The sequence below is a fragment of the Protopterus annectens genome, chromosome 11.part0 (genome assembly GCF_019279795.1).
Source record: "Protopterus annectens isolate FY-2018-M chromosome 11.part0, PAN1.0, whole genome shotgun sequence".
Taxonomy (NCBI): domain Eukaryota; kingdom Metazoa; phylum Chordata; order Ceratodontiformes; family Protopteridae; genus Protopterus; species Protopterus annectens.
The window spans coordinates 460,884,748-460,907,247 of NC_056745.1; positions in this window are offsets into that span (position 1 = coordinate 460,884,748).

Genomic DNA, 22,500 nt, shown 5'->3' on the forward strand with positions numbered 1-22,500 from the left:
TAAATACAAGATTCCTTCATTTTAATGTATATTCCATTTTGTCAAGTTCTACCTCATTGTGGTGTTGTTCACCCAAAAGACATAAGAAGCTCAAATGTAGCACAGTTTTAAAAGTGGCATTTCCATATTAGAAGGTATTTCATCTCATTTTTGAGTACATGTTTAATTCATGTATTGAGCTTTCTTCAGTTGCATATTAAAGAGATTTTCTTGGTTATGATATTCAGATTGTGCAAAATCCTGCCAAAGGTAAGTGGACCTTTTCCTTTTTTTTTTTTTTTTTTACAAATCTTGTACGTTATTTTCTTTTTCCTATTCCCAATCACCTTAAACAAAGTGATAAGTGATTGTGGTAATTTAATGGGGACCTTAAATCCGTTACATTAGTTTAATACTTCCCCTTCAAAAGGCTGCAGTCTCAGCTTCAATAAATGTATTGTTATAACTAGCGCAGAAGTCATCATTTGCTTTAGGCCTGACCAAAATCATGGAAAGGGGAATTAAACAATTTTAAGAAGAAAAATTTCATGGCAAAGAAAAAGACACACTATATAGTCTAATCTCTTACAATTCCAACCTTTTTCAGTGGAATTTAAGATGGTGGTCTTACTTAGGTAGTTGGCAAGTTTGGTTTCCAGTGAACAGATATACACCTTCATTGTAATTTGCAGTTATAGTTTGTTTATGTCATTAGCAAAGAGGTCATACACTTCTTTAGCATCGTGATATAACATGTATTTTCACATGGAAGTATATTTAATACATACAGCTCAAGCTTTTAATGTATTTTCACTACTAGTATTCCAGAATTTAATTGGACTTTGAACTTAAACTATAATGCTTCAGCACAATGAGGAAGACTGTGATGGTTGACATGTAGAAGAGAGCACGTTCCTGTCACAGTCATGTGCATACATATTTTCAATAGTCTTACCTAGCATGCTTTTCACATACATGCAAGATGGGACAACTTTCCGTCAGTGGATGGAATGGTAATGTTTGAGGATTTAGAAAAGTACACCATCCTGCAAAATGTACTCTGTAGCATTAAAAGCTATGCCCTCTTCAAAATATTGTATGCGTTAAAAAACAGGAAGTCAGCAACACTGTTATGCTGGATCTGTGAGCATGTTGGCTATCAAATTTACAAAATAAGCACTCCAGTAAATTAAGTTGTTGATATGACTGATGGTCAGTGGAAGGCAGTCCATTAAAATAAAAACAACTGCACTAGTACATAGAACGGAAGTCATAAAAAAAGCTACATGTCTTCACGCATAAACAATTGATAGCAATCTGATCCAAAATGTATTACTTAGAAAAGAGGTGAAAACTGCAAGAAAGACTCGATACCCAAGAGGTCTGTATCCATTAAAGTTATTTCTCTGAATTATAGACAAGTACATTGTCTACTTTTTTCAGAGGCTGTCAAAAACTACGGTACTGTACTGGTCACGATTGATAACTAACAACATAGTATCTTTTTCAGCCTGCCTGCCAAACACTTGGAAAAACAGCTCAAATGGATATCATATTTGTAAACTATGAAAAGATACTGTTTATGAGGGACAGTAAATAGAAATTACTTTTTCTGGTCGGAAAGTGTTTTGCCCAAACTAGTCCAATTGAACTAAGACTCAATTTTTAGTTTTGTTCAGTATTCTCTTTAGCTTGGGAGATAATCTGTCCTAAACTAGACCTTTCACACCATTTCCTTTCAAAATTCTCATCAGCGGCAGCAACCCCCTTTTTCATATTTTCAACTCCAGGTTGGGGTGTCATGTCAATTGTCGCCAACTCTCTCAATTCTATGTCACCCTCCTACCTTTTAAGACAGCCATGCCTGACTGTCGCAGTCTTCTCTCACTAATCCATCCATCTCATTTGATGGATGCCCTTGTTTCTTCTTGCCTTCTTCTTGTCTATCCAAAATTTTCCTCACCAAATTAAATTCTGCTTTCCTTTACATTTGCCTGAATCACTGTAATCTGTTCTCCTTGACCTTCTCTGCAACTGGGGCTACTTGGGCTTCTGCTCTGTTGTCCTCATTTCTTCATCAGTCCCACAGTGTGCGTCCTATCCCCATCTCAGGCACTTCATCTCCATTGCCTTTTGCTTCCTCAACTGCTCTGTCTATACTGTCCAGGTTTTTGTACCATACAGTAGTACTGGTTGCACCACTGTTTTGTACACCTTCCTTTTCAACTTCTTTGGCATTCTTCTGTCACATGCTACTCCTGACATTCTGTGTGAGCTGGCTGTAGACCCTGTAATTCTAACTTTGACCTCCTTAATCAGACTTCACTTCTCCTCAACCAGACCTCCAAGGTACTTGAAGCTGTTTACCTGTTCCACTATTTTCCCAACTATCTCAATTTTCAGCTTCTTCTGATTTCCCATTTACTGCATTACAACCGCCTTATCTGTATTTAGTTTCATCCCATGTGCCTTCAGTTTTGCATTCCATTCCCATATCCTTTGCTAAAGTTCTTGTTCAGTGTCTGCCTGTAATGCCTCATTGTCTGCATACAACAACTTTGTTAATCTATCCCTTCTGACATGTTTGCTAATGTAGTCCACCACTATTATGAGCAGCAGCAGGCTCACAGCTGAACCCTGATACACATCCACTCCCAGAGGAATCCCATCTGTGAGGATGAACACTGTTTGCACTTGCGTCTTTGGGTCCTTGTACATAGCCTGCACTAATTCTACCAATGTTTCTTAACTTTGAACCAACACAGAACTGTCCAAATCAGCTTACTTGGGACCTTGCCGTATGTTTTCTCCAAGTCTGGGAATGCCCAGTTGGACTTTTTCCTTGTCTCTTGCTTCTTCTCTACTTTCCATCTCACTGCAAATGTCTGATTGGTTGCACAGCATCCTGATCTAAATTACTGCTGCTCTGTGTATGTGTTTATAAGTCACCCTCTCCAGAACTTTCATGCAGTGTAACAGGAGTTCAATACTGCTATACTGTCCCCATTTGTGAAGCCCCTTTTGTTCTTGTACTTGCTTATTCTTTAGTCACGAGGGATATGCCTTTCTCTCCATACTGCTATGAGTACTTTCAGGAGTCATTTCTTCTGTAAATGACCCAACATCTTAATCATATCTGCTGTGACCTCATCTGAGCCACTTTTTCCTGCACATTTTCTTTTATTTTATGACTTCCTGGACTTTTGCATTCATAACCATCTTTCCTTATATACCTCATTTCTATACTTGACTCGGCCACATACTTGTTCAATAGTCCTGACACATGCTGTTTTGAGGTGCTGCATTCTCCTTCAACCCACCTATTTTTTCTTCTACCCGAGGTGTTAAAGCCCTGAGTTTTTCCTTGAACTCTTATGCTTTATCTCCAGTCAACTAACAGGTCTTCAGCCTTGTCTCTGATGACCTTAGAGCCTTCTCTGATCATTGCTTGCAGCTGATTGTGTAAACCAGTAGATTATACTGTGGGCCACTTTCTTTTACAATGAATATAGTTTAAAATTGGATGCCTCAATGCTACTAGACTTACTGACAAGTTCAACTTACTAATACATTGGAGAAATATTCACCATCCAGTTATAGATGGACTAACTGAAACATGGCTGAAGTCTTACATTATAGTTCCTCACCATATCGAGTCATCTTCCACATGACACCAGGTAGAAGCACTGATGAAAAAAAAAACATTAAAATATTTCCCCTCCCAGCTAATAGCCAATTCATCAAATCTGTCAAGTCATGAACACAACGGAAGTCTTAGCACATATAATACCTACCACTACACATAGCTGTTCAGTATAGTCCTCACCCAAACAATACCAAGGCAGCTGGTTCACTGCTCACCACCCTTCTCTTTTACAAATTGCTATATTACCCAAATTATAAGAACTCCCATATAACTGAAGTACTCAAATAAGAAATAACACAACACAATGTCTTCTAACTAATTCACTCAATCACTATCATCACATTCAAGAAATGGTAACATTCTTCTCTCTCTAACATACCCAGGAAAGCAATATATATAATAAGCTAAAGCAGAATTTTAACTGTAGTAAGCTGCTTTACTCATAACATGGCTTTTTAAAAGACTTAGTACCATTATATTCCTCCTCAACTTCTTGGACAGTGTTTCATGCAACATATATGTAAGGCAAACTGACCAGGACAATATTTACATAGTCAGCTAAGGATTTCAACTTGGTCTCACATGTAAAACTAGCAAAATGTTTACCTCATTTTGATAAGAAACCTACCAACGGTTCCACAATTGCCCAAAAAAGCAAAATCATTGACATACTCTTTATCTCCTTCTTTCTCCCTGACCTTTATCTGCAGTTATATCAAAACGGCAAATTCAAGGTCAGCTCCTATTTTCTCTTATCAAGACTAATACCTCTATTGCACTCTCAACCAGTAAATATCTCTTTTTCTCAACACTGCAAAAGAATCCTCACTTAACATTGTCCTTCTTACTAATTAGACCACTTTCTTAGGTGTATCAACCTTACCAAAACAAACTGTGTGTTACTAAGAAGCATCAATCATAGTAAATGCCCCCCATCATCATTTGAAACATCCATAGAATGATTCTTCCAGTTTAAGTATTTAGTCTTTGAATAGTCCATACACTCTATTTTAATCTACAAATCAATAAAACAGTATGCAATTTCCAATTGAAAGCAAAAGCCCTCAAGCATTTCCTATCCTAAAGAAATTCCCAAAGATGATAATAAATGCTATTTTAACTGCTGTCCTTATTCACGGCATCCACCTCAGCTAAAACATGCACAAGCTCCAGAGATACATAAATACCATGTCATACTCTAAACTAGAACACCAGTGTATTTCTAAACAAGAGACAATATACTGTAGTAGTAACAGCAATGGATCTTATAAAAAAAGAATTTACAATCATACTTGGATATGTTACCGATACGTGTAAGTCTGTATGAACTGCAGAAGGAGTCATTACTGGGCACATTGCATGTGCTGCAAAGAGTATTTCTGGCTAACATCAAAGATTGAATTAGTACTAATTTCATGAACTTGAATCACACTTTGACTTAGGAATGAGGTCTATTCTTGTCATGGTATTGGAAACCCAAAAGAATTTGAGAAATTAAAAAAAAGAGACAATATGTTTCTTTTTTTTTCCAACTTATATTTTATTGCATTTTCAGATTTAAATGTTAACAACAATGACAAAAAAAACAGTATACAATGAAAGAAAATGAAAAACATTATACAGACATTTAACATAAATTGCCAATATCATCCTGTCATGACAGAAAAAAAAAGAACTGGTTATCTACAGTATAGTAAATGACATTAGCCAACACAATAAGACATTTATCTAAATAAACTGAGGTAATATAGACATAATATTAGGAAACAAAAGGTGACCAGTAGATAATATAAGAAGTAAATTAAACCTTTGAACTCAACTATTTACAACTGTACAAATAGTGCCACTAATAGTTGAGAGATAAACTTTTACTAATCATATGTTATTTTACAATCAGTTATGCTGCTTAGAGATTTTATTTCAAAGTTATTAGAGAGAGGGTCTTCCATACCAAATAATGTGGGTAATTACATAGTTATAACATAGATATTTATTATTCTAATATGTGGTCTAAGATATTTTTCCATATTTTTAGGAATTGTATTTGTTTCTTTTTATCATTAATCATGAGTTTCTGTGAGATTATGTAAGTGTGGGCATATTCGTAAATTCTCCCCAGTTTAATTTAGATCTGTCTATCCAGTTTTGAGTAATATATAATTTGACTAGTTAAAATATGGGGATCAGAATTCTTAAATCTGATGTGGGTCCGTGAAGTGAGTTAACATGTAGAATTGCAAATTCCCAGGATAATGTAGATTTCCCATAACCCATTTTGTCGAGTTTAATTCTTAATGAGTCCCAGAGGTTATGTGCAAATTTGCAGTACCAGAGGATATGTAATAAGTCTGCTATTTTTGATGAACAGAAGGGGACAGAAAGGTGAGTTATTTGGGAAAAACTTATTTAGTCATTCTGGTTTGTAATAGGCATTATTGTTGACCATTAACTGGGTGTAAGTCAATTTCATGTAGAGAGAGTATTTGTTTGTATTAAACCATGCTTGTGAGAGCTGAGCATTAGTTATTTCTGGATTCTTGTCTTTCCAGTATTGAGCAGATGTAAAGGTGGACTGGTATTTTATAGAGGTACTTAACTTGTATGTAGCTGACAGAATTTTTTTGGAAGTTTTAAGAACTTGGCAAAGGCCTGTGTGTTTGTTATTACATTTTCTGTTTCTTGTGGGATGTCTCTGAGGATAGATATCTTTTTCCACCAATTGTCTCAATATTATTGTGTATTTGTTGTTAAGGTTGAGATGATGTTTGATATCTTTTAATGACCTGTTTTTAAGTCTATATAGATCCCAGACTGTAAGATCTTTGATTTCTGGATATATTGATCTAGGTTGATCATTTCATTTCCTATTTTTAAATTTGGGTTCAAGTGTATTGGCTGTAATAGGGTTAAAGCACTTTTTAGTTGTAGGTCTGACAGAAGCGATTGAAAGGTTTTGATTTTGTGTTTAATGGAGGCACGAAGTTTTATATCTTTTAGGTTAGATCCATCTATAAATGGTATGGATTTAGGATTTATATTAGTCTTTAAAACATGAGCGTACCATACAATAACCCATTTTGGAAAGGATTCCGCATATTTTGGGATGTGGTTGGCTATTAAAATAAGTCTATTTGCGCATATTAGATCATAGTAGAGTTTAAAGTTTGGTAACCCCAGACCTCTTTTGTCTTTAGGGAAAATAAGTTTTGTTATAGCTATCCTTGGGATTTTTTGGAAACCATATGAACTTAGTTAGTATTTTATTGATTTTTTAAAGAAGTTGGTAGGAATAATAGCGTTGCTAGCGTTAAATTGGTATAATATTTTTGGTAAAATATTCATTTTAATTACTGCCACTTTTGATAGAACTGAAAGTTTCATTAGTTTCCATCTGTCCAAGTCATTTTCTATGTTAGTCCAGGTTTTAAGAAGATTATTTTGGTAGGAGTCTTTTTGGTTATGTTCGAAGTTAATTCCTAGGTAGTGGAATGCTTTTTTAACTTTAATTTCTGTGTTTGGGAGAGGGAGGAGGTTTTGTCCTAATGGGTTGATTTGAAAAATGAGGGATTTAGATGGATTTACTTCATAGTTGGAGACTTTTGAGAAGATGCTGATTGTTTTTATAATCTTACCTAAGTCCGTGTTAGGTGTTTGAAAATAAATGATCAGGTCATCAGCAAATGCTGAGATTAAAAGTTTATTATTAAGTATTTTAGGTATATGTTGAAATGTTTTTTGTGCCAGGTAGATGAATAGGGGCTCTATATATAGATTAAAAAGATAGAGGGAAAGGGGACATCCCTGGCTTGTACCATTTACTAGCTTTATTTTATTGGAGACAAGTTTATTTATGATCAATGTGGTATAAGAAGACTTATATAGTGCTCTGATTTTTTCTATAAATGTATTTGGGATATTAAATTGTTTTAGAGTCAAGAAAAGGAATTCAAGGTTGACCCTATTGAAAGCTTTAGTAGCATCTAATGCCAAAAGGTATCTAGAAGATTTGTCTTTCTCAAGAAGATGTATGGCTCCATCGAAGGTCAGGGTGTTATCCCACGTTTGTCTAGGACCAGGGAGTAGATTTTAATGTCAATATTTATGGGGGACATAGGTCTATAATTAAATGGGTTGGTATTGTCCGTATTTTGTTTATGAATAAATATATTTTTAGAATTGTTTAGGTACAAATCTTGGAAGTCATGCTTGCTTATATGGTTAAAGACTTTACATAGGATGGGGGTCAATTTAGGACCAAATGGCTTGTAAAAATTTGATGTGAATCCATCAGGGCCTGGTGCTTTATTAATCTGTAGGCCTTTTATTGCTTCTGCGGTTTCCTCTGTATTAAAAGGATCTTCTAAAAGCAACACTTGTTGGTCTTCAATCTTAGGGAATTTAAGATCTTTGATGAAATTGTTAAAGTTCTCTAATGAAGGGGTATTATGAGGTCCATACATTTCCTTATATATTTTTTCAAATATCTGTATTATTTCTTGAGTATCCGTGTAAATTTCTTTATTATATAAGATTTGTGAAATTGTTGTGGGAGTATGATATATGTTAATTAATCTTGCCAGAAGCTTGGAGGGTTGTTGTGCCCAATGTGAATAGTTAGAAACTTCATTTCGTGGAATGATAAGATCTGAGAATAGAGTGTGTATAGTTCTTTTTGTTGGGCAAGGAGGTTTTTTTCCAATTCCGTTGAAAATTTATGTTGGAGCAATACTTCAATTTTATGGATTTCATCTTTTATTGAGTTTTCTTTTTCTTTAGTAAGTTTTTTATAGTAGGAGGCTTTTTGGATCAGTAATCCTCTAATTTTGGCCTTATACACCGCCCATATAATGTCAATTTTGATGTCAGAAAGGGACAGATTTGAATCTAATTCCTCTAATTCTTTGTTAATATCATTTATCACTTTTTCTTTGTCTAAGAGGTTAGGGTTTAATGTCCAAGTGAAGGATGTTTCATTCTTTAATGGGTTGGTTACTCGGGTTATATTTATAGTTATCTTAAAGTGATCCAAGAGGAATCTTGGACAAGATGACTATACAGTTTTATCATTGATTAAGGAGTTAGAAATTAAGAAAAAAATCCATCCTAGACCAGGTCTTATAACATGGAGAGTAGTATGTGTATGTGCATATATTGGTGGAATGGGCTTTTGTATAGTAAGGATCACACAGGCAATAGTCTAGCCTCAAATTTTCTAGTGCTCTCAATGCTCTCTTATTATGGAATTTGTTTTTGCTAGTTCTGTCTTTTGCAGGGTCATTGACCATATTCCAGTCACCTCCTATTACATATTCATGATTCGGAAATTTTGACAGCAGGTTGTATATTTGTATAATAAATTCATGTTGATTGGCACAGGGCCCATATATATTCAGGAAAATTGTAGGTCTATTTCATATAGAGTTGATGGCTTTAAAGTAGCACCACCTACCTTCTTTGTCCGTACCCAGATCTATTACCTTTTCTTTAAAAGATTTTTTAATCAGAATAGCTACTCCTTTTGAGTTAGTCTCCCTCCCTGAGGCAATAATTGAAGATATCCATCTTTTATGTCTGTCTTTATTCCAATCCACATCTAGCAAGTGTGTTTCTTGTAAAAAGGTAATGTCTGAGTTGGACTGGTAAATTAAGTTAATAATTTTTTTTTTATTTTTATCATGTAGGCCACTGATATTCCAAGAGCTTATTTCACAAATTTACATATAGTGAGTATAAGTTCTAGAAAAATAAATGTAATACTTAGAAGACTCTCTCTCCAATATGAATGTGCATATATACAAGTCGTAGATTAGGATTACTGAATCTATTGCAGCCCTAGAGTCTCTCGTTACCCCTACTGTGCCTAGCCACATACCTACTACATCCGAGAGACTATTCAAAAGAGCAAACAGTATTCTAAGTACTAGAGCAGGAGCATAATGGTTTGTATGAAATAGTAGCAACTGTAAGAAAAAACATATATACATAATATACATAATAAACTCAGCAATATAAGATGTGAAAAACCACTCCAAAAAAAACACTCTTAACATCCTTGCCCCATTTATCAGGATAATTAATTTTTCCTGATTCTGGTATGGTAGGACCAGATTTTACATATCTTGAAAAATAAGGATAGTTATTAAACAACATATACCTTTATCTTATATCTATTGATAATTTAAAGTATTAATTTCAGATACCATATGGATTACAACCTTAGTAATAAGGGCGGCAATTATTTCATTAAGCGACACTTAATGACATTGTAACACAACTAACTAGACTAGGCTATACCATGCCTCACTTCTAAACCGTGTTGTATATTCATTTTGCAAAAACAGAAGCTGTATTCTAGTGAACATGCATCACCAGCATCAGAGAGTTATGTTGGGCATATATACATTATCTATTATATGCCTAATAGTACTACTGACAGATAGCATATGGATTATGACCTTAGTAATAAGGTAAGCATTAGTTTCATTAGGAACCCCTAGTGACATTATAGCACAACTAACTAGTCTCGGGTATATCATGTCTCCTTTCTAACCCGTGGTGTATATTCCTTTAGCAAAAACAGAAGCTGTATTCTAAAGAACATGCATTACTATCATCAGAATGTTACTTTGGGCTTATACAGGTTATTTATTATATGACTAGTAGAGGATTATACTGTAACCAATTTCAATTTCTGTGTAAGAAGAGAAAGAGAGGAAAAAAATATTAAAAAAAATATATATATATATATATATATATATATATATATATATATATATATATATATATATATATACACACACATACACATACATATATATATATATATGTATATATATATATATATATATATATATATATATATATATATATATATATATATATACACATATATATATACACATACATACACATATACACAAATATACATATATATATATATATATATATATATATATATATATATATATATATATACACAAATACACATGCATATACATACATACACACACACATATACATAAATCTTAACTCTGTATGATATAGGGTATATATTGTACAGCAATGGTCATGTTCTCTTTTGATTAATTGGCCTTACATATACTGGTGTGGGAAAATTCACAACCTGCTGATTACATTCATTATGCAGTCAGACATTCAGAGCCTGATAGCATTTGTTCCCACTTGTTACACTACAATCAACATTCTTCTGTAAGATGTTTATTTCTATCAATATTAAAATAACTTTACAGAAGCAACAGTGACTCAAAATTATAAGTTTTACCTTTTTGATATCCTATTCGGAGAGAAAGAGAGAGAGAAAAAAAGCTGTGTTAGTTTGTTGGTAGCAACAATAAATCACCCACCCACTTTTATTTTTGATTTCCATCCTGTTTCCATTTATCTTATTCAGAAATTAAGCAGAAAATAGTCCATTTTATTTTCTCCTAGTGTAGAGCTCCGAGGATGCAAGTGGCAAGAAGTCAACTTGAGAGGTATGTTACAGTTAAATCTTTCCCCTGTTTAGCCATAGATTTGAGGTAGGACCAAAAAGTTTAACTTGCTGTTTACATGGGCATCTCGATTAGATGTTACAATCCTTTCTTTGGAATGTTGCAACGATGGTTATGGCTTGATTTAGGCCTTCAAGTTGCTTCCAGCCTGTTTGAAATGGGTAACACGACTTCAATGAGTGTTTAGGAAATGGGTGAAGTAAAAAAAACTCAAGGTTAGTTATGGCTCCTTTAGAACAGCAGAGAGTATATCAGAAATGCAAAAGTTATTATTCTTTTTTTCCTTTTTTTCTCTCTCTCCTTCTTCTCCCTTGCTACTTCTTTTCCGTCTCCCTCCTCCTTCTCATTTTAGAAGTTAAAGGCTTGGATGTTCACCAAAAGCTTTAGAAAAGGCCCTTTTAGCCTCTGTTGGTGTATTAGCAGTATATATTTGCTCTTTATAAGTGAAAGATAGTGCTTTGGGATATCTCATCTGGAATTTTATTTTTTTGTGATGAGATAAGAGCAAAAGGGTGTAAGTGCTTGTCTTGCTTGTTTTATCTGCATAGAGAAATCTTGGGCAAAAGTGAGTTTATTTCCTTTCCAGTTCAAGAAGCCTTTTTGTTTTGCTGCTTTTAATATTTCCTGAACATGCTAATAGTTTAGTATTTTGGCATATATTTGTCTAGGATTAGCAGGGTTTTCTGACCTTCGAAGAGCTCTGTAAGATCTTTCAATTACAATGCCTTTACTTGTAGGATTATTGTCTAGTAAGGATGAAAATATTTCCATTAAGGTTTTTGGTAGTTGCATTTGGTCTATTGATTCTGGAACTCCTCTTATGAGAATACTATTTGTTCTACTCCTTGCTCCTAGGTCAATATGTTTTTGTTGCAGGTCTTTTAAGGCAGATTCTTTGTTATTTAGTTGTTTTTGTATTTCTTCAATTCTCATTTCATTAGCTGCTGTTTTTGCTTCAGCCTGCTCTAGCCTCTCTACTATTTTTTCAGTTGAGATGCCAAAGGTAGATAGTTGATCTGAGAAACTTTGAATGGCACTTTGTATGGGTAGAAGTGTTGATTTTAGGTCATCAAGTGTAAAAACCCCTTCAGGCTTGTTTTTATGATTAGGTTTGGATGGTTCTTGTGGCTTCAGTGTTCTCTGCCTTTTAGAGGTAATCTCTTTCTGGAGAAGATAACTGTGATAGTTTGGTTTTCGTGGTTTGTAGATCCATATGGTCTTGATCATTAGACATTTTTTTGTTGTTAATAAACTTTGACAATATGTTTCTTATACACATCCAAACGCAATATGTGCTCCTCTGCCAACTTCTTCATTTCAACCTCTGTTAACTCTTTGCAGAAAATCTGAAACCAACATCTCACCCCAATGACTAAGGCCATCAACCATTTCCAAATCATTATTATCTCTTTCATAACTTCTCTCCTTTTTCCCCCAGACTGTTTTAATGATAAGCTCAGAACTCTGTACCTCCCATAAGATGACAAGCAGCTCCGCCTTCCCAGTCTTCAAACACGCTAAAATCTTTAATCTTAAGGGTAGCCACTTGCATATGCTTAAACAATTACAACAATTAGTCTTACCTTCACTAAAGAGCAGAACTACTTATCCCCGTCATCATTTTAGTCACAGTTTTAACAGTTATCCACCCTTACAAACCTATGCATTTCCAGCTGATGTTCACTCTCACATATTTCATTTTCTTTGAACTCACACAACCACACATAAACTTTCACAAATAGGATATGAGAGCAACCAAGTTCATATTCACTTTTCATATTGGTCTCTCTAGTCGACAAAGTTATTCATAATAAGAGCTATAATTGTTTATGACAACTCGGGCTTTCTGAATAAGTCATTGTAAGATTCTCAACTTTTTTTTTTTTTTTTTTTAATGCAAAAAGGTCATGGCTGAATATGTACCTATGTGATGTAATCTAGCAACATAAGAAATATCAACATAAGAAATAAAACATCAATGTACCTATGTAATATAGTTTTCCAACATAATAAATATACTATCATAATAAACAATCTCTTGTAAACTACCTGGCATGTTATTTGTTGGCATGTTTGTAAAAAATTTTTTTTAAATCATACCTCCACAAAAATGACTTACCTGATTAAGTTACTAAGTGATCAGATATGATGACCACAGTTTTTGCAACTTTTCAAATACCAGGCTTGCTCTAGTATAAGTCAAAAATAAACCATAATAAACAATCTCTTGTAAACTACCTGGCATGCTATTTGTTGGCATGTTTGTACAAAGTTTTTTTTTAAATTATATCGCCACGAAAATGACTTACCTGATTAAGTTACTAACTGATCAGATATGATGACCACAGTTTTTGCAACTTTTCAAATACCAGGCTTGCTCTAGTATAAGTCAAAAATAAATCAGTATACAATAACTCAAATTCACATATTAAAGGAAATGCATTGTATAGGCAAATATGCACTTTTGTCATAAAACATGGTATATAGCAGGACAGCAAGACCCATAGTCATTGCTTGTGGCAAAAGAGCAATGCAGTAGCCTAAGATTATAGGGAAAACTGACAGTAATTATTAGGGGAAATTCGTAACAGGCATAGCAGAACAAATGCATTTTCTTTTTGCAGTAATTCAGACATTACCATAATAGTATGTGTCAGCAAAAACGTAGTCTGTCATTAAAAGGTCATTCCAGTGTACCAAGTCACATAAGGAGAATGCTTCATCATCTAATGTAGATTTTCCTGTGAGGTTCTTCTGTGACAAAAATAGTATGACTCCCTTACAGTACATGAGTGCTTCTCATATAGAAGTCTGCACAGTATAGCTTAGTAAATCTCATTAAACTGTTTAGGACGGCTCTGCAGCACAGGTGTTTGGCTTTGACTATGCCCTAGATAGCTCAGGTTCACCAAGTGGCATAAGTGCTAGAGAGTTGACCAAGGAAGGATGACTGTAAGTGGCCAAAGATGTTCCACCTATCTTGGGAAGAGATCACTGGTGGAGTCCCACTGCATGACTCCCATCTGGGGGCGGAGGTTTATAGTACAGGCTATAGAACTCAAGTGGCATGCATCCATGAAAGAGTGCACAGCACTCTAGATTAAGTTTAGTGAACAAATGTATTGGGATAACTGTTAAGGTGTTTACCTTACAGACATAAGGTACAGGGTTTGATCCTCATGTTAGGGAAGTATGGTTAGACTTAGAAAGATCCCCTTGGGTCATTAGCTTAGTAATCACCTATGGAAGCATAAATTTTCAATGGGCTCACCATAATATGCATTGCATTAAATTTTCTGATCAACAAGGGTTGCTAGGAATATTCAAAAGTTATCCAGTCCTTTCTGGATGATACCACAATCCCTAGCTTTTCTATGCCCTGTTTAGACAGTGTAATGCAGTGTGTTATGAGTAATAAGTGAACCTATAGATAATAGGACCCTAAAGATCACCAGGGGATATATGTGTGAAAAATAATATAGAAGCTGACCAAAGTACATAAACAGAAAATGTACTTACTGATCTCAAAATGGACGACCAATGACCGTGATGATATAACCTCTGCAGATGGTGATATCTTTGATCTGAGTGATGACATAATTTGTAGAAGTAACACAGTGAGGGGCCTGCCACAGAAAGTGATAGCTTTTTATAGATGGTATGTCTAAACTGAATTGGAAGCATCCTGGGCCTGCTTTGAGTATGCTACTGTAAATAGCATCACATAAGAATGTTATGAGTTTTAGCACTGTACCATCTCAGAAATTATGAAGAGCCTTTCAAGGGCCACCCCAAATATAGGATCATAGTACTTGGCTATCTGCCCTCATGGGCCGTTTTAAACCTAGCCAATTTTCCATTCAAAGATTAGAATCAAATCGTGTATTTTTGTTTGTGAGGTAAATACCAACCCCAGACCCCTATGATGCTGTTCTCCTCTTGTAGTGGCAATCACAAACATATTGGAGCATATGCATGGCAAAGGCAAATCATGCAATTATTTCATAATTAATAGAGAGTATTTTGTGGCCATAGAGACTGGTGATTATAACCCGTGGTGGTGGTGCTGCAGTAGCGTTGTTGCCTCACAGTAAGACACTGTCCAGTTTGATTCTTAGCTAGAGCATCTTCTGTGTGGAGACATGCCTGAATGGGCGTACCTTCATTGAAGGTTGTGCATCAGGGCTGGTAACTCGGCACGTAAAAATTAACTACCAATCATTAGCGGACTGGAGTTCCGCTGTGGCGACCCCTAACTGGGAAAAGCCGAAAGACGAAGAGACTGGTGATTATAAAAGCCATTGCCTCCACATGTCTATGAACAGTCTGGTTTAACTGTTATTCCTAAGCCTATACCATGCCTAAATAAAGAAATGAATAGATAAATCCAGGGTAGGATTCCAAAAAGTGTTAACCATGCTATTAAAAATATTTGGTACAATTAAAGGAATAGTGCAATCTTTTTGTAATAATCAATGGGGAAATGTAACAAAGACAGTTTATGTGTAATACGCATGCAAATTTTAACATTAATTATGCAGCTTTATAGGCAATGCACTAATGTGGTGTATGTTGGCTTTGTTTACATTGTGGTAGTATACAAAACACACACACATATGTCACCATCTCTAGAAGTTACATCATCACAGTTATCAATCATCCATGTTGACATAAGTAAATATGTATTCTAATTATGTCCTATAGTCAGATTTATAGCAGCATCCATATTAGATAACTGACTTTTTCTTCAATGTACAGTTGTTCAAAATGTGCACTTCCAAATCACTGATGTCAAATACAGGACAACAAAGTGAAAAGGTCAGATGTTGAGTACTGGCAGCATACATTGCTTTAAGCATAAAATATTGAATATGCCAGTATCTAAAACATAGTGAAACACTTCATGTTAGCAACATCAGTCTGCTACCTCCCAACACTATGAAACTTGACAACATCATGTTTTAACCTTCATCAGCTTCCCTTCCCCCTTGGTCAAGTATAAACTAGACAAGGTTTAATCTTGTTAGGTATACTTTTCTGAGCTCAACCTGTCAGTCAGTGTTTTCAGTCAAGAATCACTATGAGTGCAGTTTGCATTGGTGTACCAGCACTGATTATAAGTTTTTGGGATTTTCAATCTTCTCTGAAGTGGTGAGAACCAAGAGTTAATGTATGTAAACAAGAAGGTGCAGAGGCTCTTGCCGAAATGCAATTCATCTGGTTGAAGTTCCTTCAAATGTTTTGTTTTATATGGCTGAAGCTGCAGCCAATGTGGGTTGACCAGATGTAATGAAACCTTCTCCACCAATATAGAAGACAGTTAAATATGTCAAAACCAAATGTGACTACAACAGTGACTTAAGCACTCAGACAGTTGCATGAGATGCAAAAAACACTGTCAAAAACAAAGGCAATGAAAACGTTAATGTAGACGATGTATGTCATTCAAAAATATCTCAAATAGAAATGTGATGTATGAGACAAAATAAAGCAATGCAAAGAAGGAACAGCCACCGTGAGGCCTTAAGAATGAGAATTCATTCCTTTACACCAACGTAGCTGGCTTGCTCTACAGGTTTTACAGACTTTGGCTAATGCAATTGGATCTGTGAGAGTTTGTGAATATTGGCACTGTGTGCTGTCATTTCCTGGCATACTACACAGTTTGAAGAGAATAATTTCAGAAGCATAGCATGCTAATTAAGTCAATTCGTGATGTATGGCATCAGGGAGCTAAATATGCTGTCAATATGTCATACACATCTATAGTATTCTGACATCCACACACACATATATGGAATTATTACAGTTACATAGGAAGTCAGTGCAATTTCCTGATACCAAGATCTGTCCACTTATCTATTATATCACATCCACTGGACTGTATCTCTTTTTAGGGCTGTGTTATACATGTACATGATTATAATGCTTTTTGCCATGTGTTATTGTTGAGGAATACTTTTCCATGGAAGATACAACCTGTATATTGTGATAATGACTATACTTGGTGAAGCTTTCTTTAGAAACAATACTTCTACTGTAATGCTTCCTGTAGGCACCTTTTTTGTGGGTACTGATGCATATTTTCACATATGTGTGTTGTGCATAGCTATTTCATGTTCTCAGCATAGAAAGCTGTTTGCTGTCCACAGTTATCTGTAATAGTGTGCTGCATACCAGTAATATATGCATTTAGCTGCATATCTATGTGTAGAAAAGTGAACCAGTGTGATATTCAGAATTGAGTATGTCCCCCCCACACACACATACACACATTGATATATCTATCGATCTATCTATCTATCTATGTGTGTGTGTGTGTGTGTGTGTGTGTGTATATGTGTGCGTGTGCATGAATGTATTTCAGTGCGCATGTGTGTGTGTGTGTGTGTGTGTGTGTGTGTGTGTGTGTGTGTGTGTGTGTGTGTGTGTGTGTACATATAACCATAAAGTCAGCAAAGTCAACATACACTGTAATAGTGCACTGGATAAACATCTGCTTTGTCAGTTTTACAATTAATATATATATATATATATATATATATATATATATATATATATATATATATATATATATATATATATATATATATATATATATATATATGGGTTCCCTACGTTAGAACGAAAGCTCAGAAGATCAACACTGACATCACCGACGCCAGAAGACCGACGGAGCAGATAACCGACAACTCGGAATCCTGACAGTGAAAACACCGACACGGGAAACGTGTGAGCGCGACTAGGTAAGTGTGCGATAGTGAGGGATTTAGGGTTAGGGTGCGTGTAAGGTAAGTGTGCAATAGTGAGGGACTTTGGGTTATAGTGCGGGTAAGGTAAGTGTGCGATAGTGAGGTACTTGAGTGTTAGGGGTGGATTAAGTGAGTTAGGGTTAGGGTGCGGGTAAGGTAAGTGTGCGATAGTGACGGACCTTAGGGTTAGGGTTTGGGTTAAGGTTAGTGCATGGATAGTTGTGTGTAAGGTGTAGTGTAGGTTTTTAGGTTGTTGGTGTGCTTGTGTTGTGTGTGTGTTGTGTGGAACAGCGAATGTTTTGTTTTGTTAACTGTCGGTATTGTGGTTTGTCGGGCGTGTGAGCTTTCGTGTTTTTGTGGTTTTGTTCTTGTGGTGTCGGTGTTGTGGACTGTCGGTCTAACGTAGTAGACCCATATATATATATATATATATATATATATATATATATATATATATATATATACATATATATATATATATATATATATACAGTATCTATATATTATGAACACTGCTTGTTACATTGCCCTTTAATTACTTCAAATATGCGGGAGGTTAATAGTGTAAGAATTTTTGGAATTTCCACTAGAAAAGTTTATAAGAATACTTAACAGCAGACATGCTACACAATGTCTTGACAGCACTGGCACACACAAGTAATATAAAATATGTTCAATATGCATTATATTAACCCGAAAGTATAGCAACCACATGTTCAATGAATATTATAGCAGTACATTATGCTCTATATAGTATTACATCTTCTTCCCCCCACTGGTATGGACAAGATGTTTTTGTACTTAATGGAGATCCACATTTGTCAGAGGTTGTTGTTGGGAGCTTTTTGATGTCATAGTATTGTAATAGCATTAATGTACTAATTAGTAAAAAAAATACTTTAGTCCCTTTCTACCATTTTAAGTCATGATGTTTTGTCAGTTCAAAGTAAAAATGTTGCAGTTTATGCATTTACTTGTACCTCTTACTTTTGGACACAGAGGTACAATAGAAGTTATTCAGCTATAGTTTGTATATTACCCATGAATCCTTATCAGGGATATACATGATACATGATTTATTAACATAATTTACCTTAATGTGTATTCAAAGTATACACTGATGTCACTATATTGTATTATAGCACATTATGCACACATTGTGCAGGCATACAATGTCACCACCACAGCTAAAATTAATATTCCTTATATTCATATAAGTTTATGGGTCACTTTTGTTACTGCTATTTTGAAGGTATCTATGCAAGAATTTTAATCTGTTGATGTCAGACATGTTTTAAGCAATCACAGCTGCTGAACTCCTTCATAGGAAAGTAAACTAGATGCCCTTATGGGCAGTTTTAAGTCTATCCAATTTCTCTTCCAAAGAGGATGATCAAACTCTATATCTTGTGTCTGTGGAGTAGCACCTCGGTTATTATTGCTAAATACTAAACCCCAAACTCTCACTGCTGGGACCAGTTGTGGATCATAAGAGCATCCTTGATGCTTGGTAAACTTTGCATCCATCCTGGGAGGCTCTTTATATGCCCTACCCATAACTTTCCCTGCCTTCTGCACTTGTCAATTACATCTGAGGGTGACCCCTCTTGGGACCACCTCTTCCCTAAGGGAGCATCATCAACAAATGCCCTCCTTCCCTCCCTGCCACTCCATCAGTCACCTCAGCCACTAATCAAATCCAGGTTGACTGGGCTGTAGTATCCCTCTACAACACATGAGCAACTTTATTTTAAGACACGACTGTGTCAAATGTGATAAACATTGCAATCACACAAAAAATAGCTATTATATTATTTCTCTTTAAATCACATTTTATATGCAACTGGTGTACTTGAATGGACAATTCATTTATCAGCAATAGTATACTTAACATACCCATTGTCACAATATGAATCTAAAAAAGGTATAGTAGGCTCCACAATACTAATGTAAGTCTTTTCAATGTGAATTATACATGTGGTGACTGCACTGTATAACTGTACAGTATGTGGATGGTACACCATAATTACAGATGTATATATGTAAGCTAGAACTACATAGTGCTGGCATAGATAACTGATGTTATAAGAACATTATTATAACTATATGATGTCATTGTACATGTGGGTGTGAATGACCTGAGACGTACCTCCCTGGACTACATGAAAAGAGACATGGAGGAGCTCTCGGATTATGTAGCCCAGGCAGGTATGACCCTAGCCCTAAGCAGCATCTTACCATCACCCAGAATGATACCACAGTACAAGCAGAAAATGATTGATTTCAACAACTGGGAGAGTTTCTGGTGTCATTCTAAGGGGATCTAGTATCTGTTTGCCTGGGATGAGATGACTGACAGACCTCTATGCTTTGCCAGAGATGGCCTGCATCTGTCACTCCTGGGCTTCCAGATACTGGCCAAGGCTCTTGCCACCCCTATAGTGCCTTTTTTAGGTGATGCTCCAAAGACCACATTACCATCGTAACATCTACAAACAAATGCAATCTGAGGATCCTGCTGCTCAACGCTAGAAGTCTAAATCTCAAAATGCACTCACTCGAAGTACTCCTTAAAATGGAGAACATTGACATTTGTGCTGTAACAGAGACCTGGTTCAAGGCAGCAGAAAGCACCCCTGCACTACCAGGCTATAACTCATTCCACACCTTTCAGCCCCAGAACTTGGACCAAAGCTCCAAAGGCGGTGGTGTTTCCATATTCATAAAGGATGCACACACCTCCAGACTGGTAGCCCAGCATAACGCATCAGAGCTACTTCAGGTGCAGCTAACATTGGGTAAGACAGCAATTCAGGTTGTAGCCTGTTATAGGTCACCCACCATGTCCCAAGACTCACACTCCATGTTCCTAAGCACCCTGAAGAATATTAGAGTCCAACCTAACACTCTCCTACTGGGCGACTTCAACTACCCTTTCTTTAACTGGGAAAACTACTCATGTACCAATACACTTGCCCAACATTTCCTGGAATTCATTAATTCCAATGCCCTGGACCAGCTCATTCTTGCCCCCACTAGAGAAAGCAACATTCTTGACCTGGTCATTGCTAACATGGGCGAACGTTGCTCTACACAAACAGTCAACTCCTCCCTGGTTAGATCCGACCACAAACTAATCACCTTGGAAATCCACATCCCTCCCACCTCCACCCCCCACAAAGGTAACCACCATGAAAAACTTCTCCAAAGCTAACTTTGGGCTCCTAAAACAGAGGTGGCTAACTTCATGGCACCAATGCAAATGAAGAATATTTGCATGACCGCCGAATCATACACCAGTGCACTGTACGAACATGTACACAAATGCATGGATCTCGCCATACCCAATAGAACCAAGACGCTCTGTTCCAAAAAAAGGGAGCCAATCTGTTGGTCCCCTGCCATAAACAAACTCTACAACAGAAGGAGGAAACTGATGCAGAATAAGGTGAAATCCCAAGATTGGAAAAACTCCCTTATCAGCATCAACAAAAAGTTGAGATCCCTCATCAAATCCTCTGACGCTAGTTATAGAAACACAATTGCAGCAGATAGTAAAGACAACCACAAGGCCTTCTATAGTTATGTAAAGAATCTCCATGGCAATACCCAGATTTGTTCTGAGCTACTGCACAATGGTACCTCCTATACTGAGCCAACAGATATTGCCAATATACTAGCCGACAGATTCAGTACCAACTTTACCCCCCCCCAAAGGACCAATCACAATACCAGTAGATTGCCAGACACCCAGTATTACTGCCGCACAGGTTAAAACAGCACTGTTTAAGGCCAAGAATACAGCTTCTATGGGACCTGACAATATCCCTGGCTGTATTCTACATGAACTACAGAGTGAACTGGCATTTCATCTGTGTGCCCTGTTCAATCACAGCTTCACCTCAGACTTTGTCCCTCCCGAATGGTGCACTGCTACAGTCATCCCTCTCCACAAAGGAGGAGTGACTAAAGACCCTGGGAACTATAGCCCCATTAACCTGACAAGTCTGATATGCAAAACTATGGAATGCATCATCATCGACCTAATGAACAAGGATATAGGGAATCTCCAAACTCTGGATCCCACACGGTTTGGCTTTGTGAAGGGTAGATCATGCCTGCTCAACTTAGTCAACTTCTTTGAGTCAGGCACTAGAGTCATGGATGATGGCAAGGTGGTTCATACAGCCTACCTTGATCTGGCCAAGGCCTTTGATATCATTCCCCTAGTTAGTAATCACAGAAAAACTCACTAGGCTAGGCATCAACCCCTATATCATTAGGTGGGTTGCAAACTGTCTCACAGATAGAATCCACAGTGTGAAAGTAGCTGACTCCAAGTCAGACTGCCGACCAGTCACAAGTGGAGTCCCACAGGGATCAGTCCTGAGTCGTCTTCTGTTTGTTATCTACTTCTCAGAAGTCCAGCCCAACATGAAGGGACTCTGGCTGACAAAGCTGGCAGATGATTGCAAGTTGTGAGCCATTATTAACTCCCCAAGTGATGCTGACATCCTACAGAAAGGCCTCACTGAGACCCCCAACTGGTGTCAGAATCATGGCCTTAAGCTCAATGCCAAAAAATGTGTCATCATCCCCTTTGGGAAAAAAA